This window comes from Somniosus microcephalus, unplaced genomic scaffold (genome assembly GCF_052327205.1).
Source record: "Somniosus microcephalus isolate GS21.2 unplaced genomic scaffold, FLI_Smic_1.0 unresolved_chr6, whole genome shotgun sequence".
In the NCBI taxonomy this organism is placed as follows: Eukaryota; Metazoa; Chordata; class Chondrichthyes; order Squaliformes; family Somniosidae; genus Somniosus; species Somniosus microcephalus.
In genome coordinates, this window is record NW_028225184.1 from 10,294,167 (window position 1) to 10,309,048 (window position 14,882).

Consider the following 14,882-nt stretch of genomic DNA (forward strand, 5'->3'; position numbering starts at 1 on the left):
CATATGAGATACTTGCCTTCATTAGCCGAGGCATAGAATATAAGAGCAGGGAGGTTATGATGGAGCTGTACAAAACGCTAGTTAGGCCACAGCTGGAATACTGTGTGCAGTTCTGGTCGCCACACTATGGGAAGGATGTGATTGCATTGGAGAGGGTGCAGAGGAGATTCACCAGGATGTTAGCTGGGCTGGAGCGCTTCAGCTATGAAAAGAGACTGGACAGGCTGGGGTTGTTTTCCTTAGAGCAGAGAAGGCTGAGGCTGGGGGGGGGACCTGATTGAGGTGTACAAAAGGCTGGGGTTGTTTTCCTTAGAGCAGAGAAGGCTGAGGCGGGGGGGGGGCCTGATTGAGGTGTACAAAATTATGAGGGGGCATAGATAGGGTAGATAGAAAGGAACTTTTCCCCTTAGTAGAGGGGTCAATAACCAGGGGGCATAGTTTCAAGGTAAGGGGCAGGAGGTTTAGAGGGGATTTGAGGAAAAAATTTTTCACCCAGAGGGTGGTTGGAATCTGGAACTCACTGCCTGAAAGGGTGGTCGAGGCAGGAACCCTCACAGCATTCAAGAAGCATTTAGATGAGCACTTGAAACGCCACAGCATACAAGGCGACGGACCTGGTGCTGGGAAATGGGATTAGAATAGACAGGGCTTGATGGCCAGCGCGGACACGACGGGCCGAAGCGCCTCTTTCTGCGCTGTATAACTCGATGACTCTATGATGCTAGGCAATGTAAACTCAAAGGGTACAATCCGGAAGAGACACCTGGGGGTATGTGTTGCACAAATCGTTGAAGGTGGCAGGGCAGGTGGAGAAAGCAGTTAACAAAGCGTACAGGATCCTAGAATCGCTAGAAGTTTACAGCACAGAAGGAGGCCATTCGGCCAATCTTGTCTGTGCCGGCCGACAAAGAGCCTAATCTCTCTTTCAAATCAAATCAAAATCAAATCAAATCAAATCAACTTTTATTGTCATTGTTAGTACACAAGTGCAGTACAACGAAATGTAGGCTTGCGGCTCCCGAGAGTGTACATTTAGATTAAGACATTTAAACATTCAACATACATTTGGCTTGTAATACATTAACATAAACATGACCATAATAAAGTACATTGGCAGGTGTGCAGGCTTTAGAGTTTATTTGTGGAGTTCAGTAGGATGACAGCCCTGGGAAAGAAACTGTTCCTAAATCTAGTCGTACGGGTGCGAATGCATCTGTAGCGTCTCCCAGGTGGCAGGAGGGCGAACAGACTGTGGCTGGGGTGGGTAGGGTCTTTGATGATGGACCGTGACCTCCGTAAACAGCGTTTCTGGTATATGTGCTCTATGGTCGGTAGCCGGGTGCCGGTAATGCGTTGGGCAGTTTTGACTACCCGCTGCAGGGCTTCCCGGTCATTGGAGCTACAGCTGCCATACCGTACTGTGATACAGTTCGTCAGGATGCTCTCTATTGTGCAGCGGTAAAAGTTAGAGAGGATCAGGGGTGATAGGTTACATCCCTTCAGCCTCCTTAGGAAATATAGGCGCTGCTGGGCCTTCTTCACCAAAGAGGAGGTATTGAGGGACCAGGAGAGGTCTTCCGTGATGTGGACACCACTCTCTGGGTGAAGAAACTCCTCCTCATTTCAGTCCTAAATGGCCTACCCCTTATCCTTAGACTATGACCCCTCGTTCTGGACTCCCCGGCCATCAGAAACATCCTTCCTGCATCTAGTCTGTCCAGGCCTGACAGAATTTTATAAGTTTCGATGAGATCCCCTCTCAATCTTCTAAACTCCAGTGAGTAGAAGCCCAATCGACACAATCTCTCCTCATACGTCATTCCTGCCATCCCAGGTATCAGCCTGGTGAATCTTTGCTGCACTCCTTCCATGGCAAGAACGTCCTTCCTCAGATAAGGCGACCAAAACTGCACACAATACTCAAGGTGTGGTCTCACCAAGGCCCTGTACAACTGCAGCAAGACATCCTTGTTCCTGTACTCGAACCCTCTTGCTACGAAGGCCAACACACCATTTGCCTTCTTAACCGCCTGCTGCACCTGCATGCTTACCTTCAGCGACTGGTGCACAAGGACACCCAGGTCTCGTTGCACTTCCCCTTCTCCCAATCTATTGCCATTCAAGTAATAATCTGCCTTCCTGTTTTTGCCACCAAAGTGGATAACCTCACATGTATCCACATTATAGTGCATTTGCCATGTTTCTGCCCAATCGCCTAACCTGTCCAAATCGTACTGGAGTTTCACGACATCCTCCTCACAGCATACCACAGAAAGTCCACAGAAACCCCACAGTGCAGATAGAGGCCATTTCAGCCCATCGAGCCTGCACCGACGCATATCCCACCCGGTCCCCGTAACCCCTACACCAACACATATCCCACCCTATCCCCGTAACCCCACGTATTTAATCCCCCTAACACTAAGGGTCAATTTATCATAGCCAATCAACCTAACCCGCACATCTTTGGACTGTGGGAGGAAACCGGAGCACCCGGAGGAAACCCACGCAAACACGGGGAGAATGTGCAAACTCCACACAGACAGTCACCCGAGGCTGGATTCGAACCCGGGTCCCTGGCGCTGTGAGGCAACTGTGCTAACCACTATGCCACCGTGCTGCCCACCCTCCCTCCCTCCCAATAAAAAAGAAGCATATTATCTAAACGGTGAGAGATTGCAGAGCTTGGAGATGCAGAGGGATCTGGGTGTCCTAGTGCATGAATCGCATAAGTTTAGTATGCAGGTACAGCAAGTAATTAGGAAAGCTAATAGAATGTTATCGTTTATTGCAAGGGGAACTGAATACAAAAGTAGGGAGGTTATGCTTCAGTTATACAGGACATTGGTGAGACCACATCTGGAGTATTGTGTACAGTATCGGTCTCCTTATTTAAGGCAGGATGTCAATGCGTTGGAAGCAGTTCAGAGAAGGTTTACCAGACTAATACCTGGAGTGGGCGGGTTGTCTTATGAGGAAAGGCTGGACAGGCTAGGCTTGTATCCGCTGGAGTTTAGAAGAGTAAGAGGGGACTTGATTGAAACGTACAAGATCCTGAGGGGTCGGGACAGGGTGGATGTGGAGAGGATGTTTCCTCTTGTGGGAGAATCTAGAACTAGGGGTCACTGTTTAAAAATAAGGGGTCGCCCATTTAAGACAGAGATGAGGAGAGATTTTTTTCTCACAGAGGGTCGTGAGTCTTTGGAACTCTCTTCCTCAGAGGGTGGTGGAAGCGGAGTCTTTGAATATTTTTAAGGCAGAGGTAGATAGATTCTTGGTAAGCGAGGGGGTGAAAGGTTATCGGGGGTCGACGGGAATGTGGAGTCATCAGATCAGGCGTGATCGTATTGAATGGCGGAGCAGGCTCGAGGGGCCGAGTGGCCGACTCCTGCTCCAATTCGTATGTTCGTGTGTATGTTCGTAATCCTATGTAATCCTATGTTATCCTAAATAATCCTGTTATCCTGTAATCCTAAATAATCCTATGTTATCTGATTCAGATTCAGATTCAGATTCAGATTAGATTTATTTGCCATATGTAACAAAGTACAATGGAGTGCTTGTTCCCCGTCGGGACGCGTCAGCTATACATACAGCGCCGCGTTCAGAGTCAATACAATGGCTTCCCGTGGCAGTGGGAGCACGATGTCCCTCAGCCGCTCCGTCCTCCTCTTCACCGCGGCCTCCTCCTCACTGTTGCCGGCTCCACGTGTGGTGGCCTGCTTCTCCCGCTCCGGCCACCATGCCCCTCCTCCCATCCGGACTGCGAGTTACCCGAAATGGAGCGGCCGGCCGACGTGCTGCAGCGCGTCGTGAGTCTGCCGCTGCTGCTCGTTGCGCTGCGCTCCTCCGCCCGACTCGCCGAACACATCGTCGGGATGTGAATGCTCCAGTGCGGCCTCCTCTTCACCATCGCCGGCTCCACGCTCCACGGCCCGGGGCCTATGTAACCCTGTAATCCTAAATAATCCTATGTTATCCTATGTAATCCTGTTATCCTATGTAACCCTGTAATCCTAAATAATCCTATGTTATCCTATGTAATACTGTTATCCTATGTAACCCTGTAATCCTAAATAATCCTATGTTATCCTATGTAATCCTGTTAACCTATGTAATCATGTAATCCTAGGTAATTCTATGTTATCCTGTTATCCTGTGTAATCGTGTAATCCTAAATAATCCTATGTTATCCTATGTAATACTGTTATCCTATGTAATCCTGTAATCCTAGGTAATCCTATGTAATCCTGTAATCCTATGTTATCCTGTTATCACATGTAATCCTGTAATCCTATGTTATCCTATGTAATCCTGTAATGCTATGTTATCCTGTTATCCTATGTTATCCTATGTAATCCTGTAATCCTATGTTATCCTGTTATCCTATGTTATCCTATGTAATCCTGTAATCCTATGCAATCCTGTAATCCTAGGTAATTCTATGTAATCCTGTTATCCTATGTAATCGTGTTATCCTATGTTATCCTATGTAATCCTGTTATCCTATGTAATCCTGTAATCCTATGTAATCCTGTAATCCTAGGTAATCCTATGTAATCCTGTTATCACATGTAATCCTGTAATCCTATGTAATCCTGTTATCCTATGTAATCCTAGGTAATCCTATGTAATCCTGTTATCACATGTAATCATGTAATCCTATGTTATCCTATGTAATCCTGTAATCCTATGTTATCCTATGTAATCCTGTAATCCTATGTTGTCCTGTTATCCTATGTTATCCTATGTAATCCTGTAATCCTATGTAATCCTGTAATCCTAGGTAATTCTATGTAATCCTGTAATCCTAGGTAATCCTATGTAATCCTGTTATCACATGTAATCCTGTAATCCTAGGTAACCCTATGTAATCCTGTTATCACATGTAATCCTGTAATCCTATGTTATCCTGTTATCCTATGTTATCCTATGTAATCCTGTTATCCTATGTAATCCTGTAATCCTATGTAATCCTGTAATCCTATGTAATCCTGTAATCCTAGGTAATCCTATGTAATCCTGTTATCACATGTAATCCTGTTATCCTATGTTATCCTATGTAATCCTGTTATCCTATGTAATCCTGTAATCCTATGTAATCCTGTTATCCTATGTAATCCTATGTAATCCTGTTATCACATGTAATCATGTAATCCTATGTTATCCTATGTAATCCTGTAATCCTATGTTATCCTATGTAATCTTGTAATCCTATGTTATCCTGTTATCCTATGTTATCCTATGTAATCCTGTAATCCTATGTAATCCTGTAATCGTAGGTAATTCTATGTAATCCTGTAATCCTAGGTAATCCTGTTATCACATGTAATCCTGTAATCCTAGGTAACCCTATGTAATCCTGTTATCACATGTAATCCTGTAATCCTATGTTATCCTGTTATCCTATGTTATCCTATGTAATCCTGTTATCCTATGTAATCCTGTAATCCTAGGTAATTCTATGTAATCCTGTTATCCTATGTAATCCTGTAATCCTAGGTAATCCTATGTAATCCTGTTATCACATGTAATCATGTAATCCTATGTTATCCTATGTAATCCTGTAATCCTATGTTATCCTATGTAATCCTGTAATCCTATGTTATCCTGTTATACTATGTTATCCTATGTAATCCTGTAATCCTATGTAATCCTGTAATCCTAGGTAATTCTATGTAATCCTGTAATCCTAGGTAATCCTATGTAATCCTGTTATCACATGTAATCCTGTAATCCTAGGTAATCCTATGTAATCCTGTTATCACATGTAATCCTGTAATCCTATGTTATCCTGTTATCCTATGTTATCCTATGTAATCCTGTTATCCTATGTAATCCTGTAATCCTAGGTAATTCTATGTAATCCTGTTATCCTATGTAATCCTGTAATCCTAGGTAATCCTATGTAATCCTGTAATCCTAGGTAATCCTGTAATCCTATGTTATCCTGTTATCCTATGTAATCCTGTTATCCTATGTAATCCTGTAATCCTATGTAATCCTGTAATCCTATGTAATCCTATGTAATCCTGTAATCCTATGTAATCCTGTAATCCTATGTAATCCTATGTAATCCTGTAATCCTATGTAATCCTATGTTATCCTGTAATCCTATGTAATCCTATGTTATCCTGTTATCCTATGTAATCCTATGTAATCCTGTAATCCTATGTTATCCTGTTATCCTATGTAATCCTATGTTATCCTGTTATCCTATGTAATCCTATGTTATCCTGTAATCCTATGTTATCCTGTTAACCTATGTAATCCTGTTATCCTATGTAATCCTGTTATCCTATGTTATCCTGTAATCCTGTAATCCTGTTATCCTATGTTATCCTGTAATCCTGTAATCCTGTTATCCTATGTTATCCTGTTATCCTATGTAATTCTGTAATCCTATGTAATCCTGTAATCCTGTAATCCTGTAATCCTATGTAATCCTGTAATCCTATGTTATCCTGTTATCCTGTTATCCTGTAATCCTATGTTATCCTGTTATCCTATGTTATCCTGTTATCCTGTTATCCTGTAATCCTATGTTATCCTGTTATCCTATGTTATCCTGTTATCCTGTTATCCTGTAATCCTATGTTATCCTGTTATCCTATGTTATCCTGTTATCCTATGTTATCCTGTTATCCTGTTATCCTGTAATCCTATGTTATCCTGTTATCCTGTAATCCTGTTATCCTATGTAATCCTGTAATCCTATGTAATCCTGTAATCCTATGTTATCCTGTTATCCTATGTAATCCTGTAATCCTGTAATCCTGTAATCCTATGTTATCCTGTTATCCTATGTAATCCTGTAATCCTATGTAATCCTGTAATCCTATGTAATCCTGTTATCCTATGTAATCCTGTAATCCTATGTAATCCTGTAATCCTATGTATTCCTGTAATCCTATGTAATCCTGTAATCCTATGTAATCCTGTAATCCTATGTAATCCTGTAATCCTATGTATTCCTGTAATCCTATGTAATCCTGTAATCCTATGTAATCCTGTAATCCTGTAATCCTGTAATCCTATGTTATCCTGTAATCCTATGTAATCCTGTAATCCTATGTAATCCTGTAATCCTATGTAATCCTGTAATCCTGTAATCCTATGTATTCCTGTAATCCTATGTAATCCTGTTATCCTATGTTATCCTATGTTATCCTGTTATCCTATGTTATCCTGTTATCCTATGTAATCCTGTAATCCTGTTATCCTGTAATCCTGTAATCCTATGTTATCCTGTTATCCTATGTTATCCTGTTATCCTAAGTAATCCTGTAATCCTATGTAATCCTGTAATCCTATGTAATCCTGTAATCCTATGTAATCCTGTAATCTTATGTAATCCTGTTATCCTGTTATCCTGTAATCCTGTAATCCTATGTTATCCTGTAATCCTATGTTATCCTGTTATCCTATGTAATCCTGTAATCTTATGTAATCCTGTTATCCTATGTAATCCTGTAATCCTATGTTATCCTGTAATCCTATGTAATCCTGTAATCTTATGTAATCCTGTTATCCTATGTAATCCTGTAATCCTATGTAATCCTGTTATCCTATGTAATCCTGTAATCCTATGTAATCCTGTTATCCTGTTATCCTATGTAATCCTGTAATCTTATGTAATCCTGTTATCCTATGTAATCCTGTAATCCTATGTTATCCTGTTATCCTATGTAATCCTGTAATCCTATGTAATCCTGTTATCCTATGTTATCCTGTTATCCTGTAATCCTGTAATCCTATGTAATCCTGTAATCCTATGTAATCCTGTAATCCTATGTAATCCTGTTATCCTATGTAATCCTATGTAATCCTGTAATCCTATGTTATCCTGTTATCCTATGTAATCCTGTAATCCTATGTAATCCTGTAATCCTGTAATCCTATGTTATCCTGTTATCCTATGTTATCCTGTTATCCTATGTAATCCTGTTATCCTATGTAATCCTGTAATCCTATGTTATCCTGTTATCCTATGTTATCCTGTTATCCTATGTAATCCTGTTATCCTATGTAATCCTGTAATCCTATGTAATCCTGTAATCCTGTAATCCTATGTTATCCTGTAATCCTATGTAATCCTGTAATCCTGTAATCCTGTAATCCTATGTTATCCTGTTATCCTATGTATCCTGTAATCCTATGTTATCCTGTTATCCTATGTAATCCTGTTATCCTATGTAATCCTGTAATCCTATGTAATCCTGTAATCCTGTAATCCTATGTAATCCTGTAATCCTATGTTATCCTGTTATCCTATGTAATCCTGTTATCCTATGTTATCCTGTAATCCTATGTTATCCTGTTATCCTATGTAATCCTGTAATCCAATGTAATCCTGTAATCCTGTAATCCTGTAATCCTATGTAATCCTGTAATCCTATGTTATCCTGTTCTCCTATGTAATCCTGTTATCCTATGTAATCCTGTAATCCTATGTTATCCTGTTATCCTATGTAATCCTGTAATCCTATGTAATCCTGTCATCTTATGTAATCCTGTAATCCTATGTAATCCTGTAATCCTGTAATCCTATGTAATCCTGTAATCCTGTAATCCTGTAATCCTATGTTATCCTGTAATCCTATGTAATCCTGTAATCCTATGTTATCCTGTTATCCTATGTAATCCTGTTATCCTATGTAATCCTGTTATCCTATGTAATCCCATGTAATCCTGTAATCCTATGTAATCCTGTAATCCTATGTAATCCTGTTATCCTATGTAATCCTGTAATCCTATGTAATCCTGTAATCCTGTAATCCTATGTTATCCTGTTATCCTATGTAATCCTGTTATCCTATGTAATCCTGTTATCCTATGTAATCCTATGTAATCCTGTTATCCTATGTAATCCTATGTAATCCTGTTATCCTATGTAATCCTGTAATCCTATGTTATCCTGTTATCCTATGTTATCCTGTAATCCTGTAATCCTATGTTATCCTGTAATCCTATGTAATCCTGTAATCCTATGTAATCCTGTAATCCAATGTAATCCTGTAATCCTATGTTATCCTGTTATCCTATGTAATCCTGTAATCCTATGTAATCCTGTAATCCTATGTTATCCTGTTATCCTATGTAATCCTGTAATCCTATGTAATCCTGTAATCCTATGTTATCCTGTTATCCTATGTAATCCTGTTATCCTATGTAATCCTATGTAATCCTGTAATCCTATGTAATCCTGTAATCCTGTAATCCTATGTTATCCTGTAACCCTGTGTAATCCTGTAATCCTATGTTATCCTGTTATCCTATGTTATCCTGTAATCCTGTAATCCTATGTTATCCTGTTATCCTATGTTATCCTGTTAACCTATGTAATCCTATGTAATCCTGTAATCCTGTAATCCTATGTAATCCTGTAATCCTATGTTATCCTGTTATCCTATGTAATCCTGTAATCCTATGTAATCCTGTAATCCTATGTTATCCTGTTATCCTATGTAATCCTGTAATCCTGTAATCCTGTAATCCTATGTAATCCTGTAATCCTGTAATCCTATGTTATCCTGTAATCCTATGTTATCCTGTTATCCTATGTAATCCTGTAATCCTATGTAATCCTGTAATCCTATGTTATCCTGTTATCCTATGTAATCCTGTAATCCTATGTTATCCTGTAATCCTATGTTATCCTGTTATCCTATGTAATCCTGTTATCCTATGTAATCCTGTAATCCTATGTTATCCTGTTATCCTATGTAATCCTGTAATCCTATGTAATCCTGTAATCCTATGTTATCCTGTTATCCTATGTAATCCTGTAATCCTATGTTATCCTGTTATCCTATGTAATCCTGTAATCCTATGTAATCCTGTAATCCTGTAATCCTGTAATCCTATGTTATCCTGTTATCCTATGTAATCCTGTAATCCTATGTAATCCTGTAATCCTGTAATCCTGTAATCCTATGTTATCCTGTTATCCTATGTAATCCTGTAATCCTATGTAATCCTGTAATCCTGTAATCCTGTAATCCTATGTTATCCTGTTATCCTATGTAATCCTGTAATCCTGTAATCCTGTTATCCTATGTAATCCTGTAATCCTATGTAATCCTGTTATCCTATGTTATCCTGTTATCCTATGTAATCCTGTTATCCTATGTAATCCTGTAATCCTATGTTATCCTGTTATCCTATGTAATCCTGTAATCCTATGTAATCCTGTAATCCTATGTTATCCTGTTATCCTATGTAATCCTGTAATCCTGTAATCCTATGTTATCCTGTTATCCTATGTAATCCTATGTTATCCTGTTATCCTATGTAATCCTGTTATCCTATGTAATCCTGTAATCCTATGTTATCCTGTTATCCTGTAATCCTATGTTATCCTGTTATCCTATGTAATCCTGTTATCCTATGTAATCCTGTAATCCTATGTTATCCTGTAATCCTATGTAATCCTGTAATCCTATGTAATCCTGTAATCCTATGTTATCCTGTTATCCTATGTAATCCTGTAATCCAATGTAATCCTGTAATCCAATGTAATCCTGTTATCCTATGTAATCCTGTAATCCTATGTAATCCTGTAATCCTATGTTATCCTGTTATCCTATGTAATCCTGTAATCCTATGTTATCCTGTTATCCTATCTAATCCTGTAATCCTATGTAATCCTGTAATCCTATGTTATCCTGTTATCCTATGTAATCCTGTAATCCTATGTTATCCTGTTATCCTATCTAATCCTGTAATCCTATGTAATCCTGTAATCCTATGTAATCCTATGTAATCCTATGTAATCCTGTAATCCTATGTAATCCTGTAATCCTGTGTTATCCTGTTATCCTATGTAATCCTGTAATCCTATGTTATCATGTTATCCTATGTAATCCTGTAATCCTATGTATTCCTGTAATCCTGTAATCCTATGTAATCCTGTAATCCTATGTTATCCTGTTATCCTATGTAATCCTGTAATCCTATGTTATCATGTTATCCTATGTAATCCTGTAATCCTATGTATTCCTGTAATCCTGTAATCCTATGTAATCCTGTAATCCTGTAATCCTATGTAATCCTGTAATCCTATGTTATCCTGTTATCCTATGTTATCCTGTTATCCTATGTAATCCTGTAATCCTATGTTATCCTGTTATCCCATGTTATCCTGTTATCCTATGTAATCCTGTAATCCTGTTATCCTATGTAATCCTGTTATCCTATGTTATCCTGTTATCCTATGTAATCCTGTAATCCTGTAATCCTGTTATCCTATGTAATCCTGTAATCATATATAATCCTGTAATCCTATGTTATCCTGTTATCCTATGTAATCCTGTAATCCTATGTTATCCTGTTATCCTATGTAATCCTGTAATCTTATGTAATCCTGTAATCCTATGTTATCCTGTTATCCTATGTAATCCTGTAATCCTATGTAATCCTGTAATCCTATGTAATCCTGTAATCTTATGTAATCCTGTAATCCTATGTTATCCTGTTATCCTATGTAATCCTGTTATCCTATGTAATCCTGTAATCCTATGTAATCCTGTAATCTTATGTAATCCTGTAATCCTATGTAATCCTGTAATCCTATGTAATCCTGTAATCCTATGTTATCCTGTAATCCTGTAATCCTGTGTAATCCTGTTATCCTATGTAATCCTGTAATCCTATGTAATCCTGTAATCCTGTAATCCTGTAATCCTATGTAATCCTGTTATCCTATGTAATCCTGTAATCCTATGTAATCCTGTAATCCTATGTTATCCTGTTATCCTATGTTATCCTGTTATCCTATGTAATCCTGTAATCCTGTAATCCTATGTTATCCTGTTATCCTATGTAATCCTATGTTATCCTGTTATCCTATGTAATCCTGTTATCCTATGTAATCCTGTAATCCTATGTTATCCTGTTATCCTGTAATCCTATGTTATCCTGTTATCCTATGTAATCCTGTTATCCTATGTAATCCTGTAATCCTATGTTATCCTGTAATCCTATGTAATCCTGTAATCCTATGTTATCCTGTAATCCTATGTAATCCTGTAATCCTGTAATCCTATGTTATCCTGTTATCCTATGTAATCCTGTAATCCTATGTTATCCTGTAATCCTGTAATCCTATGTAATCCTATGTAATCCTGTTATCCTATGTAATCCTGTTATCCTGTTGTCCTATGTAATCCTATGTAATCCTGTTATCCTATGTTATCCTGTAATCCTATGTAATCCTGTAATCCTATGTAATCCTGTAATCCTATGTTATCCTGTAATCCTATGTAATCCTGTAATCCTATGTAATCCTGTAATCCCATGTTATCCTGTTATCCTATGTAATCCTGTAATCCTATGTTATCCTGTAATCCTGTTATCCTATGTTATCCTGTAATCCTATGTAATCCAGTTATCCTATGTTATCCTGTAATCCTATGTAATCCTGTTATCCTATGTAATCCTGTAATCCTGTAATCCTGTAATCCTATGTTATCCTGTTATCCTATGTAATCCTGTAACCCTGTGTAATCCTGTAATCCTATGTAATCCTGTAATCCTATGTAATCCTGTTATCCTATGTAATCCTGTTATCCTATGTAATCCTGTAATCCTATGTTATCCTGTTATCCTATGTAATCCTGTTATCCTATGTAATCCTGTAATCCTATGTTATCCTGTTATCCTATGTAATCCTGTTATCCTATGTAATCCTGTAATCCTATGTTATCCTGTTATCCTATGTAATCCTGTTATCCTATGTAATCATGTAATCCTGTTATCCTATGTAATCCTGTTATCCTATGTAATCCTGTAATCCTATGTTATCCTGTAATCCTATGTAATCCTGTAATCCTATGTAATCCTGTAATCCTATGTAATCCTGTTATCCTATGTAATGCTGTAATCCTGTAATCCTATGTAATCCTGTAATCCTGTAATCCTGTAATCCTGTAATCCTATGTAATCCTGTAATCCTATGTAATCCTGTAATCCTGTAATCCTGTAATCCTATGTAATCCTGTAATCCTATGTAATCCTGTAATCCTGTAATCCTGTAATCCTGTAATCCTATGTAATCCTGTTATCCTATGTAATCCTGTAATCCTATGTAATCCTGTTATCCTATGTAATCCTGTAATCCTATGTAATCCTGTAATCCTATGTAATCCTGTTATCCTATGTAATCCTGTAATCCTATGTAATCCTGTAATCCTATGTATTCCTGTAATCCTATGTAATCCTGTAATCCTATGTAATCCTGTAATCCTATGTAATCCTGTAATCCTATGTATTCCTGTAATCCTATGTAATCCTGTAATCCTATGTAATCCTGTAATCCTGTAATCCTGTAATCCTATGTTATCCTGTAATCCTATGTAATCCTGTAATCCTATGTAATCCTGTAATCCTATGTAATCCTGTAATCCTGTAATCCTATGTATTCCTGTAATCCTATGTAATCCTGTTATCCTATGTTATCCTATGTTATCCTGTTATCCTATGTTATCCTGTTATCCTATGTAATCCTGTAATCCTGTTATCCTGTAATCCTGTAATCCTATGTTATCCTGTTATCCTATGTTATCCTGTTATCCTAAGTAATCCTGTAATCCTATGTAATCCTGTAATCCTATGTAATCCTGTAATCCTATGTAATCCTGTAATCTTATGTAATCCTGTTATCCTGTTATCCTGTAATCCTGTAATCCTATGTTATCCTGTAATCCTATGTTATCCTGTTATCCTATGTAATCCTGTAATCTTATGTAATCCTGTTATCCTATGTAATCCTGTAATCCTATGTTATCCTGTAATCCTATGTAATCCTGTAATCTTATGTAATCCTGTTATCCTATGTAATCCTGTAATCCTATGTAATCCTGTTATCCTATGTAATCCTGTAATCCTATGTAATCCTGTTATCCTGTTATCCTATGTAATCCTGTAATCTTATGTAATCCTGTTATCCTATGTAATCCTGTAATCCTATGTTATCCTGTTATCCTATGTAATCCTGTAATCCTATGTAATCCTGTTATCCTATGTTATCCTGTTATCCTGTAATCCTGTAATCCTATGTAATCCTGTAATCCTATGTAATCCTGTAATCCTATGTAATCCTGTTATCCTATGTAATCCTATGTAATCCTGTAATCCTGTAATCCTATGTTATCCTGTTATCCTATGTAATCCTGTAATCCTATGTAATCCTGTAATCCTGTAATCCTATGTTATCCTGTTATCCTATGTTATCCTGTTATCCTATGTAATCCTGTTATCCTATGTAATCCTGTAATCCTATGTTATCCTGTTATCCTATGTTATCCTGTTATCCTATGTAATCCTGTTATCCTATGTAATCCTGTAATCCTATGTAATCCTGTAATCCTGTAATCCTATGTTATCCTGTAATCCTATGTAATCCTGTAATCCTGTAATCCTGTAATCCTATGTTATCCTGTTATCCTATGTATCCTGTAATCCTATGTTATCCTGTTATCCTATGTAATCCTGTTATCCTATGTAATCCTGTAATCCTATGTAATCCTGTAATCCTGTAATCCTATGTAATCCTGTAATCCTATGTTATCCTGTTATCCTATGTAATCCTGTTATCCTATGTTATCCTGTAATCCTATGTTATCCTGTTATCCTATGTAATCCTGTAATCCTATGTAATCCTGTAATCCTGTAATCCTGTAATCCTATGTAATCCTGTAATCCTATGTTATCCTGTTCTCCTATGTAATCCTGTTATCCTATGTAATCCTGTAATCCTATGTTATCCTGTTATCCTATGTAATCCTGTAATCCTATGTAATCCTGTCATCTTATGTAATCCTGTAATCCTATGTAATCCTGTAATCCTGTAATCCTATGTAATCCTGTAATCCTGTAATCCT